The following is a 15847-nucleotide window of genomic DNA, read 5'->3' as shown; positions in this document are numbered from 1 at the left end:
TAATGACGATGTTTCAAAGGCCACAGTTCCTAACATGTGTGGATGAGCCTCCACTAACACTCCACTAACTAAACTGAGCGTTTACAGATGTATCATCATTCAGGTTAAACTAGAAACTGAACGCATATTATTTAATACATTAGCTTGGTCACTATGACTCAATACATATGGTTTTACATCTGAGCACTGCTCTAGTACTACAAACGAATACACACACACACACACACACACACACACACACACACACACACACACACCAGGTTGTGCTGTTCAATGCGACGTGTGTGTGTGTGTGTGCCTGGGCTCACATTTACACATCAGGTAAAATCACACAAACCAATACATGGGGCATAAACAGGTCTTTTTTTTAACTCCCATCAGACAGTGGTGGTCTATGGTGGGCAGGGTGAGATCACTCACACACAGAGGCCGAGGGCTGATTACACACAGAGACAGCTACACACAGCGGAGAGAGAGAGAGAGAACAGAGGGAGAGATGGAACGGAGAGCGAGAGAGAGAGAGAGAGAGAGAGAGAGAGAGAGAGAAAAGAGTAAGCCAGCTGTACAATAGGTCTGCCTTTCCCATATAGAGTCATAGGGATTTTCCACACTCGTTCTAGCACACCCAGCCCTACTCTCTCTTTTTCTTTCTCTCTCTCTCTCTCTCTCTCTCTCTCTCTCTTTCTCTCTCTCTCTCTCTTTTGTGTCTCCTTGTCTCTTTTTCGTACTGGCAAATACAGACACACATTTTGAATAATCTGGCATGGTTTAATGTGCTCATATTGGGAAAATGTGAACCCTGGCACACGGTCAGGCACACTATTCAGTGATGCGCAAAACAAAATGGACAAAAACAGTCACACACACACACAGGCAAACACACACACGGATGTAAACACGCACACATTTCTCGGAGACGAAGTGAGGGTTAGGCTAATGGAAGAATTCTTCAACAGAGTCATTTTAACTGTTTGTTTGCCCATGCTAAAAACGACTCACACACGTACACAACCCACGTACACAACCCACGTACACAACCCACGTATACAACCCATGCTTCCTGTTGTACACCATAACCTCTTTAGTATTTAGTTTAACATCACTTCCTGTGAGGCTGTTACAATCTCCCTCAGCCTGTCTCACACTCTCAGGCCCCTGGCCGTCCCATTACGGCTTTTGGCCCTTTCTCTCCCTTCGGCTAAAATAACCGGATAGCCTGATTCATTCATGAGAATGGCACCTGGCCTGAAAGTAGAGCAATTATGGTTACGTGGTGAGGAAAACCTCCTGTCCCTAGTTGTGGTGAGTGTAGGGATGTGGTGAGGAAAACCTCCTGTCCCTAGTTGTGGTGAGTGTAGGGATGTGGTGAGGAAAACCTCCTGTCCCTAGTTGTGGTGAGTGTAGGGATGTGGTGAGGAAAACCTCCTGTCCCTAGATGTGGTGAGTGTAGGGATGTGGTGAGGAAAACCTCCTGGCCCCTAGTTGTGGTGAGTGTAGGGACGGTGAGAGGAAAACCTCCTGTCCCTAGTTGTGGTGAGTGTAGGGACGTGGTGAGTGTAGGGACGTGGTGAGTGTAGGGATGTGGTGAGTGTAGGGAGGTGGTGAGTGTAGGGATGTGGTGAGTGTAGGGAGGTGGTGAGTGTAGGGACGTGGTGAGTGTAGGGACGTGGTGAGTGTAGGGAGGTGGTGAGTGTAGTGAGGTGGTGAGTGTAGGGAGGTGGTGAGTGTAGGGACGTGGTGAGTGTAGGGAGGTGGTGAGTGTAGGGACGTGGTGAGTGTAGTGAGGTGGTGAGTGTAGGGAGGTGGTGAGTGTAGTGAGGTGGTGAGTGTAGGGAGGTGGTGAGTGTAGTGAGGTGGTGAGTGTAGTGAGGTGGTGAGTGTAGGGACGTGGTGAGTGTAGTGAGGTGGTGAGTGTAGGGAGGTGGTGAGTGTAGGGACGTGGTGAGTGTAGGGAGGTGGTGAGTGTAGGGACGTGGTGAGTGTAGGGACGTGGTGAGTGTAGTGAGGTGGTGAGTGTAGGGACGTGGTAAGTGTAGGGAGGTGGTGAGTGTAGGGACGTGGTGAGTGTAGTGAGGTGGTGAGTGTAGTGAGGTGGTGAGTGTAGGGAGGTGGTGAGTGTAGGGAGGTGGTGAGTGTAGGGAGGTGGTGAGTGTAGGGAGGTGGTGAGTGTACGGAGGTGGTGAGTGTAGGGAGGTGGTGAGTGTAGGGACGTGGTGAGTGTAGGGAGGTGGTGAGTGTAGGGACGTGGTGAGTGTAGGGACGGGGTGAGTGTAGTGAGGTGGTGAGTGTAGGGACGTGGTGAGTGTAGGGAGGTGGTGAGTGTAGGGACGTGGTGAGTGTAGGGTGGTGGTGAGTGTAGGGACGTGGTGAGTGTAGGGAGGTGGTGAGTGTAGGGACGTGGTGAGTGTAGGGACGGGGTGAGTGTAGTGAGGTGGTGAGTGTAGGGACGTGGTGAGTGTAGTGAGGTGGTGAGTGTAGGGACGTGGTGAGTGTAGTGAGGTGGTGAGTGTAGGGAGGTGGTGAGTGTAGGGACGTGGTGAGTGTAGTGAGGTGGTGAGTGTAGGGACGTGGTGAGTGTAGTGAGGTGGTGAGTGTAGGGACGTGGTGAGTGTAGGGACGTGGTGAGTGTAGTGAGGTGGTGAGTGTAGGGACGTGGTGAGTGTAGGGACGTGGTGAGTGTAGGGAGGTGGTGAGTGTAGGGACATGGGGGGGGTAGGGACGTGGTGAGTGTAGTGAGGTGGTGAGTGTAGGGACGTGGTGAGTGTAGTGAGGTGGTGAGTGTAGTGAGGTGGTGAGTGTAGGGACGTGGTGAGTGTAGGGACGTGGTGAGTGTAGTGAGGTGGTGAGTGTAGGGAGGTGGTGAGTGTAGGGACGTGGTGAGTGTAGGGAGGTGGTGAGTGTAGGGACGTGGTGAGTGTAGGTACGTGGTGAGTGTAGTGAGGTGGTGAGTGTAGGGACGTGGTGAGTGTAGTGAGGTGGTGAGTGTAGGGACGTGGTGAGTGTAGGGAGGTGGTGAATGTAGGGACGTGGTGAGTGTAGGGAGGTGGTAAGTGTAGGGACGTGGTGAGTGTAGTGAGGTGGTGAGTGTAGGGAGGTGGTGAGTGTAGGGACGTGGTGAGTGTAGTGAGGTGGTGAGTGTAGGGACGTGGTGAGTGTAGTGAGGTGGTGAGTGTAGGGACGTGGTGAGTGTAATGAGGTGGTGAGTGTAGGGACGTGGTGAGTGTAGTGAGGTGGTGAGTGTAGTGAGGTGGTGAGTGTAGGGACGTGGTGAGTGTAGGGACGTGGTGAGTGTAGTGAGGTGGTGAGTGTAGGGACGTGGTGAGTGTAGTGAGGTGGTGAGTGTAGGGACGTGGTGAGTGTAGGGACGTGGTGAGTGTAGGGACGTGGTGAGTGTAGTGAGGTGGTGAGTGTAGGGACGTGGTGAGTGTAGGGACGTGGTGAGTGTAGGGACTTGGTGAGTGTAGGGAGGTGGTGAGTGTAGGGATGTGGTGAGTGTAGGGAGGTGGTGAGTGTAGGGAGGTGGTGAGTGTAGTGAGGTGGTGAGTGTAGTGAGGTGGTGAGTGTAGGGACGTGGTGAGTGTAGTGAGGTGGTGAGTGTAGTGAGGTGGTGAGTGTAGTGAGGTGGTGAGTGTAGGGAGGTGGTGAGTGTAGTGAGGTGGTGAGTGTAGTGAAGTGGTGAGTGTAGGGACGTGGTGAGTGTAGTGAGGTGGTGAGTGTAGGGACGTGGTGAGTGTAGGGACTTGGTGAGTGTAGGGAGGTGGTGAGTGTAGGGACGTGGTGAGTGTAGGGACGTGGTGAGTGTAGGGAGGTGGTGAGTGTAGGGAGGTGGTGAGTGTAGTGAGGTGGTGAGTGTAGGGACGTGGTGAGTGTAGTGAGGTGGTGAGTGTAGTGAGGTGGTGAGTGTAGTGAGGTGGTGAGTGTAGGGAGGTGGTGAGTGTAGTGAGGTGGTGAGTGTAGTGAGGTGGTGAGTGTAGGGACGTGGTGAGTGTAGTGAGGTGGTGAGTGTAGTGAGGTGGTGAGTGTAGGGACGTGGTGAGTGTAGTGAGGTGGTGAGTGTAGTGAGGTGGTGAGTGTAGGGACGTGGTGAGTGTAGGGAGGTGGTGAGTGTAGGGAGGTGGTGAGTGTAGTGAGGTGGTGAGTGTAGTGAGGTGGTGAGTGTAGGGACGTGGTGAGTGTAGTGAGGTGGTGAGTGTAGTGAGGTGGTGAGTGTAGTGAGGTGGTGAGTGTAGGGAGGTGGTGAGTGTAGTGAGGTGGTGAGTGTAGTGAGGTGGTGAGTGTAGGGACGTGGTGAGTGTAGTGAGGTGGTGAGTGTAGTGAGGTGGTGAGTGTAGGGACGTGGTGAGTGTAGTGAGGTGGTGAGTGTAGTGAGGTGGTGAGTGTAGGGACGTGGTGAGTGTAGGGAGGTGGTGAGTGTAGGGAGGTGGTGAGTGTAGTGAGGTGGTGAGTGTAGTGAGGTGGTGAGTGTAGGGACGTGGTGAGTGTAGGGAGGTGGTGAGTGTAGGGAGGTGGTGAGTGTAGGGAGGTGGTGAGTGTAGTGAGGTGGTGAGTGTAGTGAGGTGGTGAGTGTAGGGAGGTGGTGAGATACGTGCTGGAGGAGTCAGGGGAGGGAGCTAGTCAGGGATCTGATCTCAAGCCCCAAAAATGTGTTTGGTCATGGTCTCTAAAAATGCTCTTGGCTTCGGCTGATAAGAAAGCGGCAGGGCTCTAAACTGACCTTTTTTTACAAGGAGCACCTGTGCGCTTAAGTTGAAAAATGTTGGAGCACACAAAGGAATGTAGAAAAACTATCTGAGGTAACAAGTTTTCTTTGTAGTAATGGTGCAAGCATGACGGTCATGAATCTGTGCTCAGTGTATTCTCCACTCAGGGGCTGCTGTACAGTGAAATAATCTCTGCAACAATCCTCATCTGGGTGATTTCTTTTCAAGGCGCACTGGTGGTTCTAAATTTTAATTCCAGGTCGCGCAGCAAAATATTTAGGCGCATTTGCGAGTAAAATGGTTGTACAGTACACTTTTTTTTTTTTAAATGCATGAAATGTATGTATTCACTACTGTAAGTCGCTCTGGATAAGAGCGTCTGCTAAATGACTACATTTTAATGTAAATGTACTGTAAAGCCCTTAGCGTGTGTACTGTACCGTACTGTAGGCTACATTTCATTTGTATTTTATTATGTTTTATTACTCCACACACTAGGAATTCAAGGTTAGTGACCATTCATCTATTCCTGGAAGCAGTGTTTCCCCTAGGATTTTTTTTCAGCAGCGGTGGCAAAGATACGGGGGGGGGGTTAGTGGGCGTGGCCAATTGCACATCTTCGACTAAAGATTTGAAAGGCCCTCCTATTGGCCACAAAGACAAAATGTTGGTTTTCTAAAGCTAATTTCCTGCAATTCTACGTATTTTGCCATGAGGCTGAGAGAACATTTGGAGACAGTTTTAAAGCTAATTTCTTTCAATAAATGTGTTTTTGCCATAGTTTATGCCATGTTCTAATTCTATCTGAGTGACTCAAACATTATAACAGCTGTACTATTGTAAAGTGGTTGTTCCACTGGATATCATAAGGTGAATGCACCAATTTGTAAGTCGCTCTGGATAAGAGCGTCTGCTAAATGACATAAATGTAAATGTAACAAAATCAATGGTAGCCCCAAGCCTTCATGAATGTTATTTCTCAAAGATGATCTTATTTATAAGACATAGCTCCTTTATCTATTCTACATACTTTATATCTGTTTGTTTGTCATTTAAGTTTACACTTACAATGTTTTACCATCCAGATCTTTATAGAAAAATCCCCAAAAATATTTTAGATTTTAGATTCTTCAAAGTAGCCACCCTTTGTCTTTATGACAGCTTTGTACACTCTTGGCATTCTCTCAACCAGAAGCCCATTTTTGGTTATTACATGATTCCATATGTGTTATTTCATAGTTTAGATGTCTTCATTATTATTCTACAATGTAGAAAATAGTCAAAATAAAGAAAAACCCTGGAATGATTAGGTGTGTCCAAACTTCTGACTGGTACTGTATATATATATATTACATCATATTTCTTGGAGTGGGGGCCGTGATTTAGCAGCGGCGGCTTGCCACTTCTAAATGAATATAGGGGAAACCCTGCCTGGAAGTAGTGTGTGGTACAAGATTGAGTGTAAAGTATCAGGCCAAGGTCAGTGTGTTGATCATGGGCATGGTTTTAGTTGAATACAGCCCAGAGAGGTCAGCAACCATCCAAGGCTAAAATTAGTCTTTTTTTCATCAAACCTAAATTCGGATTTTCATTTAAGACCAGAATTCCAAAGAACTGGTTGTTTTTTGTGTTATTGTGCCGTCTGTCTGCGTGCTAAGTGTTACTTCTCATATGCTGCTCTGTATGTGCTTCTTGTCAGTCTTGTCATTTGAAGTGTTTTTAATAACCTGCCCTGGGATTACGGTCGAAAATGAGCCGTCTGGCTAAAACCGAGACTGTAGATTAGGGGAAGGGGATACCTAGTCAGTTGCACAACTGGATGCATTCAACCGACGTTATCGGCGCCCGGGGTGCAGTTGTCGTTTGGGGTTAACTGCCTTGATAAAGGGCAGAACGGCAGATTTTTCCACCTTGCCAGCTCTGGGATTCGAAGCCTTTCGGTTACTTGCCCAACGCTCTTAACTGCTAGGCTACCTGCCACCCATTAATGTGCATTGTCCCTGAAAAAATAAACGTAATAAAGTAAAAGTAACTGTCTGTATGTGCCCAACATTCTTTTCTTCCTATATTGTTCCTTTATACATTTTTTTTCTTTATACCATGTTTTGGATTCCATAAAAATGACTGTGAGAAATGTTAAGCATATGCTGCATCTTCTTCTGGGAAAAGACAATGATAATTTACTGGCCTTGATAAAGATCAGTTGATTCAGGCACAATCACAAAAAAGGCAATAACAGGAGATTAGCCTGTTAATTACAGTACAATACAAATGTTGTACAATGTACATTTTATCATGTGATTCAAGTACCATCCAATGTAGCCTACAGTGTCTCAACTAAAATACTAGGCCAATAACTAGATCCATCTAAATATATAAATTATTCCATTCTGTATTGTGAGAGCCTCTGGCAGAACTGGCCTTAAAGGGGTCGATTGATAAACATTTAGCCCCACAGACAGTGAAGGCCTAGTACTCAGAACTCAGTCTAAACACGATCACCCTGGAATACGAGCAGCATTGACTACACACACACACACACACACACACACACACACACACACACACACACACACACACACACACACACACACACACACACACACACACACACACACACACACACACAGCGAGCAGTCCCACACACTAACACTCAACCAGGAATTTACAGAAGACACACTGTTCAATTCTCCAATTGCCTAAGACCCCCCCCCCCACACACACACACACACACACACAGTGAGGAGTAATTAATACAGACATCTAATCTCAACAGAGAGTGTAAAGACATTTGCACACATGCAGAATAAAAGCATGTTCCTAGTCCTACTACACTTTATTACTGTACTATCCCACGGTTATAAACTACTGCCACAATGCAATTTATGTCAACAACTTGTGAGGAATATAATGCAGTGCCCCAGCACACTGTGGCAGAGGGTGTGTGTGTGCCCGACTGCTCGTGTGCAGGAGATGTGCCACACAAGAGTGTGTGTACAAAACCCCATATGTTGAGTGTGGGACTTCATGTTGTCTCTACCTTGTTTGGTGCTGCACCTCTTCACACTGTGTGTGTGTGTGTGTGTGGTATGGCACACTGCAGTTCATCCCTGTCTGAAATGTATTTTATGGGCGTCTGAGAGGGCGCAGGGCTGCAGTGGAGGGAACGGATGGAGAGGGGAGCACTAAGATACACTACACCACTAAGGATTAAAAGGTGTAGTACCAGGGTAGTGTACTGTATTCTCCCCCGTGGTTTACCGTGGTGACAGGGCCATCCTACCCTTAAACTGGGTCACCAGGGAACCAACACACATGAAACAGCAAAACATAACACACACACACACACTTGAGTAGCTCTTGTGTACGTACTCACTGTACGACGAGGGGGTGGAGTGATCGCACGATGCGACATAAAGAAACACATTTTGGCAGGGTATTGTTGGTGTAGTGAGAGGTAGAACTATGAACGAGTGTGTGAGTGAGTGTGTGAGTGAGTGAGTGTGTGAGGGCGCTACGGTGGAGAACATCAGTTCAGTTGTGACGTAGTTAAAATACTGTCAGTGGCTTGCTGGCATAATTATGACTGTCACTGTCCATATTATTGATGAAACAGAAATATTGAAGGTTGAAACAACCGTTAAGGACTCCAGTCAGTTATTGATCTACAGCTTCAGCATGGACCAGAGGTGTCCAGTGTTGACTGGGACCCAACGGCAGGACTGTCAATGCCAAATCAATGGCAAACTGCTCTGCTAAACTACAGGATACATTTCAATCTAGGAGAGATTTCCATATGCACGCACAAATTAAGTGATGAGAGCAATGATGATGATACAAAATCAAAGGTTTTCTATATGCATAATCTGCAATACATTGCAAATGCTGTCAGTTGTGATAGCGCCGAGGTACAAGTCTGTACACCCAAATTGCAAATGTTGTTTAACTCTCTGAAAATACTCTACATGTCAAATGTAGAAAAGTCTATAAGGAAAATGCAGCTCAATGCAGTCATGATGCCTCTAGAGTGCTGCGATAATAGTTTAGCTGGGCAGAAACGTGGGAGCACGGCCTGAGAGGAGCCGTTACATAGTGCCAGACAGCATACGAGCTGTTTCTCCCCGGCCTAGGTTCTGCGCTGATCCGAGCAAGAGTAGCCTAGCTAGTACCGGAGCCGCTGCACTCCATACTGCACAATGTCAAAGGAGTTGAGGCTGTCTTACCAGAAGCAAACAAACACAACAGCCTGTGTCGAATGCTGAGCCAAACGACATTTTCTACACAACGCAGCTTTGCACATCTTTCTCTAACACTAAAATATATATTGCAAATTGTGCAGTTACTTCAGGGACGGTTCATGACGCAAAAGTTAAATTCAGCGAGCTAAACAGCATTCATTTTAAGCTAATCATTTTAAGCTAAACAGCACACACAAATCGCTAGCTAATCTGGCTACTACTGCTCAGTAGTAGTAGTAGTAGTAGTAGTAACAACAACGTCATTACAACTGCTCGGGACTGTTTTAGGCAATATAGGACATAGTGTTCCATTCGTTTACTATTTACAAACAGTCAGGACAGCAATAGTAAATCCTGGGGCTGATGCTGGGGTGTCATGTATTTGCTGCACTGGGGTGTGCAAGCTGGGTCGATTACCTACTTACTGCTATGCACAAAGTCAAGTTTACTGCAACGTTGAGGTGGAGAATAGAAAGTGCAAAGTTACTTGTAGCTTGCTTGCAGGTTATGCTGTTAATCCGTTCACAAAGTTTAGTGACTGTGCATCCCCACCCCACCCCTTCTCCTCTTTTCTCTCGTCCCTTCCTTGATACTTAGTGAGAAAGCTGTGTCACTCTTCTTTACACGCGATCAGTACGAAAAACAGGGCAACCGACCGACCGTTAACCGTTGATAGTAACAGTTGTTAGCTTGTTGGAGAAGAACATACAAGTCGGTTAGTTGTAACTCACCCAAACAGATACATTCAGTTGGCAATAGAAACATTTACGATCCTATTTTGCAGATGAGGAAGCTTGCACGCTCGCGGGTAGCATCCCTCGGCTGGCCGTTGCTACTGTGTGGTCCGGGCTCGCACTTTAATTTCCCTCCGTAAAACATGTATTTTTCCCAGAGCAACTCAAACAGGGATAAAAAAAAGAAAAAGAAGATCTGGGTCCCTTTTCCACTACAGTCTCAAAATGGTGAATGAACCACTAACAGCTGGCCTCTCTGACCAATCACAGTTCTCTGACAGGTACAGTAGCCTACCAGCGTTAACGGTACAAAGAAAAGGGTGTGGACCGCTGTCAAAGTCCACATGATTGACACGTGTATCTGGCGAATGGCTATGGGATATTAGACCAAGCCGGTGCCTAGTCCCAAACTATACAGTATCCAATAAGGGCATTGGGAACCATAGGAACAGTGTGTGGGTGGGCCTCATGGGAGGGACCGAATCAGAGTTTAGCCAATAAGAATAACATAGGTGTCCTCCCCCCTCCAAAATAATGGGGCACGTTTACCACAACTGACAGCGCAAGGGCCATCCCTGGCTAGACAGTCTACTGTGGGACTTTCCTTATCACGGAAACACCAAGGAAAAGATAGATCGTTGATAGTGTGAGAGCTTACAGAACTACAAGCTCATCCGTGATTTCTGCAAGTCCGTCAACTCCCTCTGCAGACCTGAAGGAATGGGCAAAGTGGGATGGAGTGATTCAGAAAGAAGGGGGGGCTGAGGGGGTCCTAAAAAGTTTTACTGCTCTCGAGCCCATTTCCTTGTTCAATGGTTGAGATATTCGTTGTCTTTATAATTGTTATAGCGTAAAATGTTGTGCCATTACACCGCTTTCGCTCCTTTGTATCTCTCCTTTCGCTGATTACACTCCTCTTTTCTCTCAGCAACAGACCCTCACCTCGCACCGAACAGCCAATCACGGCGCTGAATTCAGCTCGGTCTGACGTCGACGATCATTCTCAGCCCCGCCTCTCCCATAGAAAATGAACAGGGGATCTTAGCTGACGTCACCTTGCCAACGCCTGATTGGCCAGGACGGAGATGTCTCCCAGCCAATGGCCGAACGCAGTGGTGATGTCATCACGCATGTTGCCACCAGCTGGACCAAGGGGGCGTGGTCTGTCGTAAACTCGGCTCACCAGTGTTTACTGCAAGTACGGTAGTACGAGAGAGAGCCAGGCTGCATGGAAGAGTGGCGTGCCGAACCTCTGTAGTACTATGGCAGTCACACACAGACAGTAGGACAACGACTACAACGGACTTCTAGTGTATAGCACACTGGCAGATTTTCTGAAAAACTATATGAGTAACATTTTTGTAGCCTACTGTTCTGAATGTTTTTCTGCGATACCTTTGAAAGAGAAATTTGGTTTGAGGTCTTTACCTTTTATTCTGATTTAGTGACAGAGATATAGAGGAGTAGTCTTCTCATTTTTTCCAGGCTGTGCAAGCCAACAAAGACAGTTACATAGTAAACATTACATCATCCATATTTCTCTTGTAGTAGACAGACAAACAGACTCACGCAGAGACAGACAGCTTGGGCAGAAGCCTCTCACAGCGTCCTCGCTGTCGGTGTCCCCTGTTAGTGTTCCCTCACATGCCATATGGAAAACGATTAAAGAAAGATGAAAATAGTAGAATCTCTGTTTATACAAAATAATACATGTTGATTAAAAAAACAACACAAAAATCTGAGACACACCAGTAGGTAAAAAAGAGGCAGATTGTGTTAGCATGCGCGTGTGTGTCAGTGTGTGAGAGGAGGTAGAAAGGAGCAGGAAGGGAGACACCTAGCGGTTAACAGACAACACTGCAATGTGAAATAATGCAGTAATCTCTAAAAACGTTTTGGTCTGTCTGTCTGTGTCTCTGTCAGTTGCTGATTAGTTACTTTCCATCTCTGGAGAATGAGTTAACTTCTAGTGCTGCTGTAAGGGGAGCAGTATTTGGCTATACGAACTCCACCGCAGACATAGCATTCTCTAGCTTTCTTATTAGTTTCTGGAAATACCAGGTAGATTATATGAAAATATGCAGTAATGTATAGTTTGAATGTAGTTATATTATTACAAAAAGCAATTGAGACTGTTTCAGATCTGTTTCAGTTTGTAATGTATTTAAACCATTGAGGACCCAAACTGTTTCAGAAAAAAAGTTGAATATAAATGTGGTCCCACTGTGTATTTACATGGTAATTAGCATGTAAATTAATTCCAATCAATAGATTAATTCACTCTTGTTAGTAATCAAACATAAGTTTCCTCTTCCCCTGCCACGTGTCAACAGTTCATTGACTGAAATAGAGAGAGAGACCTGAGCAGTGTGGATGACGACATAGCTGTGCGATGTTTCCCTCGTTAGCAAGTCTCTCCCTCTCTCAGCAGGATTCTGACCTTTGACCTTGACCCCTCACCCCAGCAACAGCCCCTTTCTATACCCCCATCACTGACCTGTCAATCAGATGTCAGAGAGACTCAACCCCCCTGCTGAGCTTTGGGTCCTGGGGGGGGGTGAGAGGAGATAATAATACTGTGGTATGAAGCAAATAGAGAGAGAAGGACAAATCCCTATTCAGCCATTCAGTGTAAACTGAAATGAATGTGGAGGTGGCTACATACATTCACTACACTAGAGGACTAACATTATTTGTACTGAAAGTTGGAATAATTGGCAGGCCCATATAAGGTAGGATAGAAGAGCACTTTTTATTGTGGATTCAGGCTGGCCTGAATGAATCACACTAGCTATACTCCTTTCAGTTTTTCTTTCTTTGTTTTAGTTAGTTTCTTTCGTCGCAGTATACACGGCCTGCCTCTTAACCAGGAGGCCTAAACAAACAACCTTTGACCAGTAAATGTCAAGAGCCTAACCTTGTAACCTCATAGTTGTGACAAGCCATCCAACAGCTATGCCCTTTTAAACCATCTCCAGCTCCCACTGTCACTGGTATTTCCCACAGGCTAGTTTACATGAGATGTTCCATTGGATACAGACAGAACACATCATCAATGTTCTCACCGATGGAGAGTTCAAGAACCAAGTATGTAGTATCTGAAAATGTACTATGACTATACAGTGAAGCATAACGGTATTGGTAAATTAATCTCTCTGTATGTAATTAGTGTATTTCACTGTTTGTATGCTCCCACAGAGTTCATATAATATTAGAACATAATACAGTAAAACACTTAAATGCTAAGGTTACCCCCAACCAACACCCCACCTCCTCACACCTAGCAGCAACCCACACTGCACAGGCAGACCGATGGAATGTCTGACAGCTCTGGCTCTTGTAATACCGCAGACACTCACAGTAGCATAACCCCTGACCTCTAACCTCTAATTCCTGGCCCCTGACCCAACACCAATGACATCACAGCCATTAACAAGGTTTCCAGGTAAAAGAAAAACAACAACAATGTTTTCAGGCCTAGGGAGAGATACAAGGAAGAGGATTAGCGGTACATTTCCCAAGAAAGGAAACATCTTTTGAGCCACAGGAATTGAGGTGTGGGTGGACTCATCTTTGTATCTGTGCCATTACAGTGTCTGTGACAGCATGGGCAGCACCATTGAGGCTAAAGTGGTCAAATTTCTTCTTCACGATTGGCTTATCCCTCCTAATGACCTGACATGATTCCAACCTGGTCATCAGGAGGTATCAGCCAATGAAGTTGGAAGTCCCACCCAGTTGACTACATTCAAATGGTGGAAGCACTCAATGGAGCTGCCCATACTAATACATCCTTTTGGCCACTAGAGGCCTCTATCATTCTCTATAGGGTGGACTGAAGGAAGGCTTGTAGCTGTTACCTGTTTCCTGTGAACTATTTCCTGCCTCCTATCACACCTGGGTAACCAACTCCCCTGATGTGAGAGGATACCTGGGGCTACAGGTCCCTGGTTACCTTAGAAACAGAACATTGTGTTCCTGCCAAACTGCTTATGCAATGCAATCACGCTTCACTTATCCGTTCTATAAACCCAATTTCTATGCTGCTTGTCTGCACAATAGCAAGAGGATCCTCGGGGCCAAGGAGGCTCCAGTTACCACAGAAATGCAACACAGAGCCAACATCACACAGCAACCTTAAAAAGCACACATCTTTAAGTGGATGTGTGCTCTTTTAGATCTATTTGCTCTATTTCTACACTGTGCACCTTCAGCCTTCGACAGAGGGACAACATTCCTGTCAGGCTCATAGTGTATATTGCATGTCAGTAGAGACTGAGCCTATTCCTGGAGACACAGCAAACTCCACAGCTTCTCTCCGCTCAAACCAACCAACCACACCCCTCCCAACACAACACTCCCCACACAGCCAGGGCCATTAGAGCTCATTAGTCTGATCAATAACCCTGTAAAAACCCTGTTAAACTTTAAAGGGTTTGAGAAAGACAGCGAACACACTCCTGGTTGGTTGGTCTGTCCTGTCTAATCTGATACTGTAGTTACAGTTGATATGAGGAAAGGCTACAGTATGTATAGATAAAGAGACTAATCCAATGGTCTAGAGAGAGAGAGTGTGTGTGTGACAGTCTCTCACAGAGAGAGCACTGCGACTAATTGAACAACAGCCGCATTTCAAAAAACAACATTTTCTATTCACTCAGAGAATAGAAATCTCCAAATAGTAAAAAATAAACATGTTTTATCCCCTACTAAACTAAACCTATAAGGTGGACTGGACTGGAGAGTGTTTGTCAGTGATTTGCTACCACTACATGACATTGATGAAAGGCTACAAAAACGACAGCACACTGCGAGTGGAACATAATAGCATCGTTAAACGCTAACAGAGGTGGTAAAAGAGGCCAACTGCCATCCGATCCATAACATACAGTACAGTAGGCCCTGTGTGTCGGCTGCATTACTGACACAGTAACAGGACACCGTTCAGCTGTTGCAGGGATACATGTCATATACGAGTCAACACTGAGACTCTGTTCCTATGTCGACACATTCCAAACTTTATGAGTGAGGGATAATTTGAGGGAACCAGTAGGCCTATGGTAGCCTGGATGCAGTCTCTGTTCAGCTATTACATTCCACTCCTTGCCACTCCTTTCATTTGCCAAAGATATTTCTTTGACTGGAGTGGCAAGGAGTGGAATGGTAGCTAAAAAGACTGGTACCCAGGCTAGGTATATGGGTGAAGATGTGTGGATGGCTGAGGTTACTGCTTTGAATGAATCTGTTGATCTGCTATTTGATGACATAGGCTTATTACTACTGAAGGGGTTAATTGAAGTAGTGGCAGGGCCTTGGTACTGTACGTCTGTAACCATAACCTGCTATCAAAGTACAGTAGGCCAAAACACTCCTGTACAGTTTGAATCCAAAAATGTATTCGTCAAGACATTTTAGCATAATTATGTGTACATTTTTGTGCAGTTTGACGGAGTTTGTGTTTGCCTGCAGTACTAATTTAACACAGCAGAGGGGGATATGCTTCTGATAATGACACCGATTACATCAAAAACAGATATGTACCTGTTCTTACAGTGTACAAGTTCTCATGTCTTCCGTCACCTTTAGATGTTGTACAATATAACTAACGCATTTACATAAATTAACTAATGCAATAAAATAAAACATGAAGAAGTTGGGGTCAAGTTCATCAACTGATTTGGAACTGAACCTTGTAGTGAATGTAGATGAAACTACCTATCAGCAGAGGTGGTGTGAGAAACTTATTTTCTCCGTTGTGTCTGTCTGTGTTGTGGTTCAGTGGAGCAGCTCTTCTCTGTACAGGAGAGGATGTGGCTGGGGTGGAGCCAGGCGCACTGTGCTGCTCACTATGTCAGAGTGTGTGCAGGCAGTGTATTGTATGTCTGCACATTGTATGTGTTTGTAAGTATGTGTGTAAACATACAGGATTGGGAATGAGTGTATATGCATACTGCATATGGTATGTGTGTGGTTGTATGAATGCATGCATAGTGTGTGAGTGTCTGAGTGTGTGTGTAGGGGCATGCAGGTTTCCGTGAAAGCATGCGCTGGATAAGAGCAAGCGGGCAAAGTGGTGCAGGTGCGAGAGCGACGTGGTTCCTGTGGTCTCCCCTCTTCTCTCCTCCATGTGAAGTGAACATCTGTGTGTGTGTGTGTGTGTGTGTGTGTGTGTGTT

At 46.1% G+C, this 15847-nt stretch overlaps 1 protein-coding gene across 1 annotated transcript in view; it reads right to left on the bottom strand.

Annotated features, from left to right (window-relative positions):
* Positions 1-9950, bottom strand: part of LOC106576258 (protein capicua homolog) — a 64480-nt gene extending 54530 nt beyond the window's left edge. Inside the window, 1 exon segment of the mRNA XM_045700547.1 lies at positions 9670-9950. The gene's annotated coding sequence lies outside the window, so the exon portion shown is untranslated.
* Between the last annotated feature and the right edge of the window lie 5897 nt (positions 9951-15847).

This window comes from Salmo salar, chromosome ssa02, assembly GCF_905237065.1.
Source record: "Salmo salar chromosome ssa02, Ssal_v3.1, whole genome shotgun sequence".
Lineage (NCBI taxonomy): Eukaryota > Metazoa > Chordata > Actinopteri > Salmoniformes > Salmonidae > Salmo > Salmo salar.
Note: the sequence above shows the minus strand (reverse complement) of the source record. Positions and strands in the feature narration are given on the sequence as shown.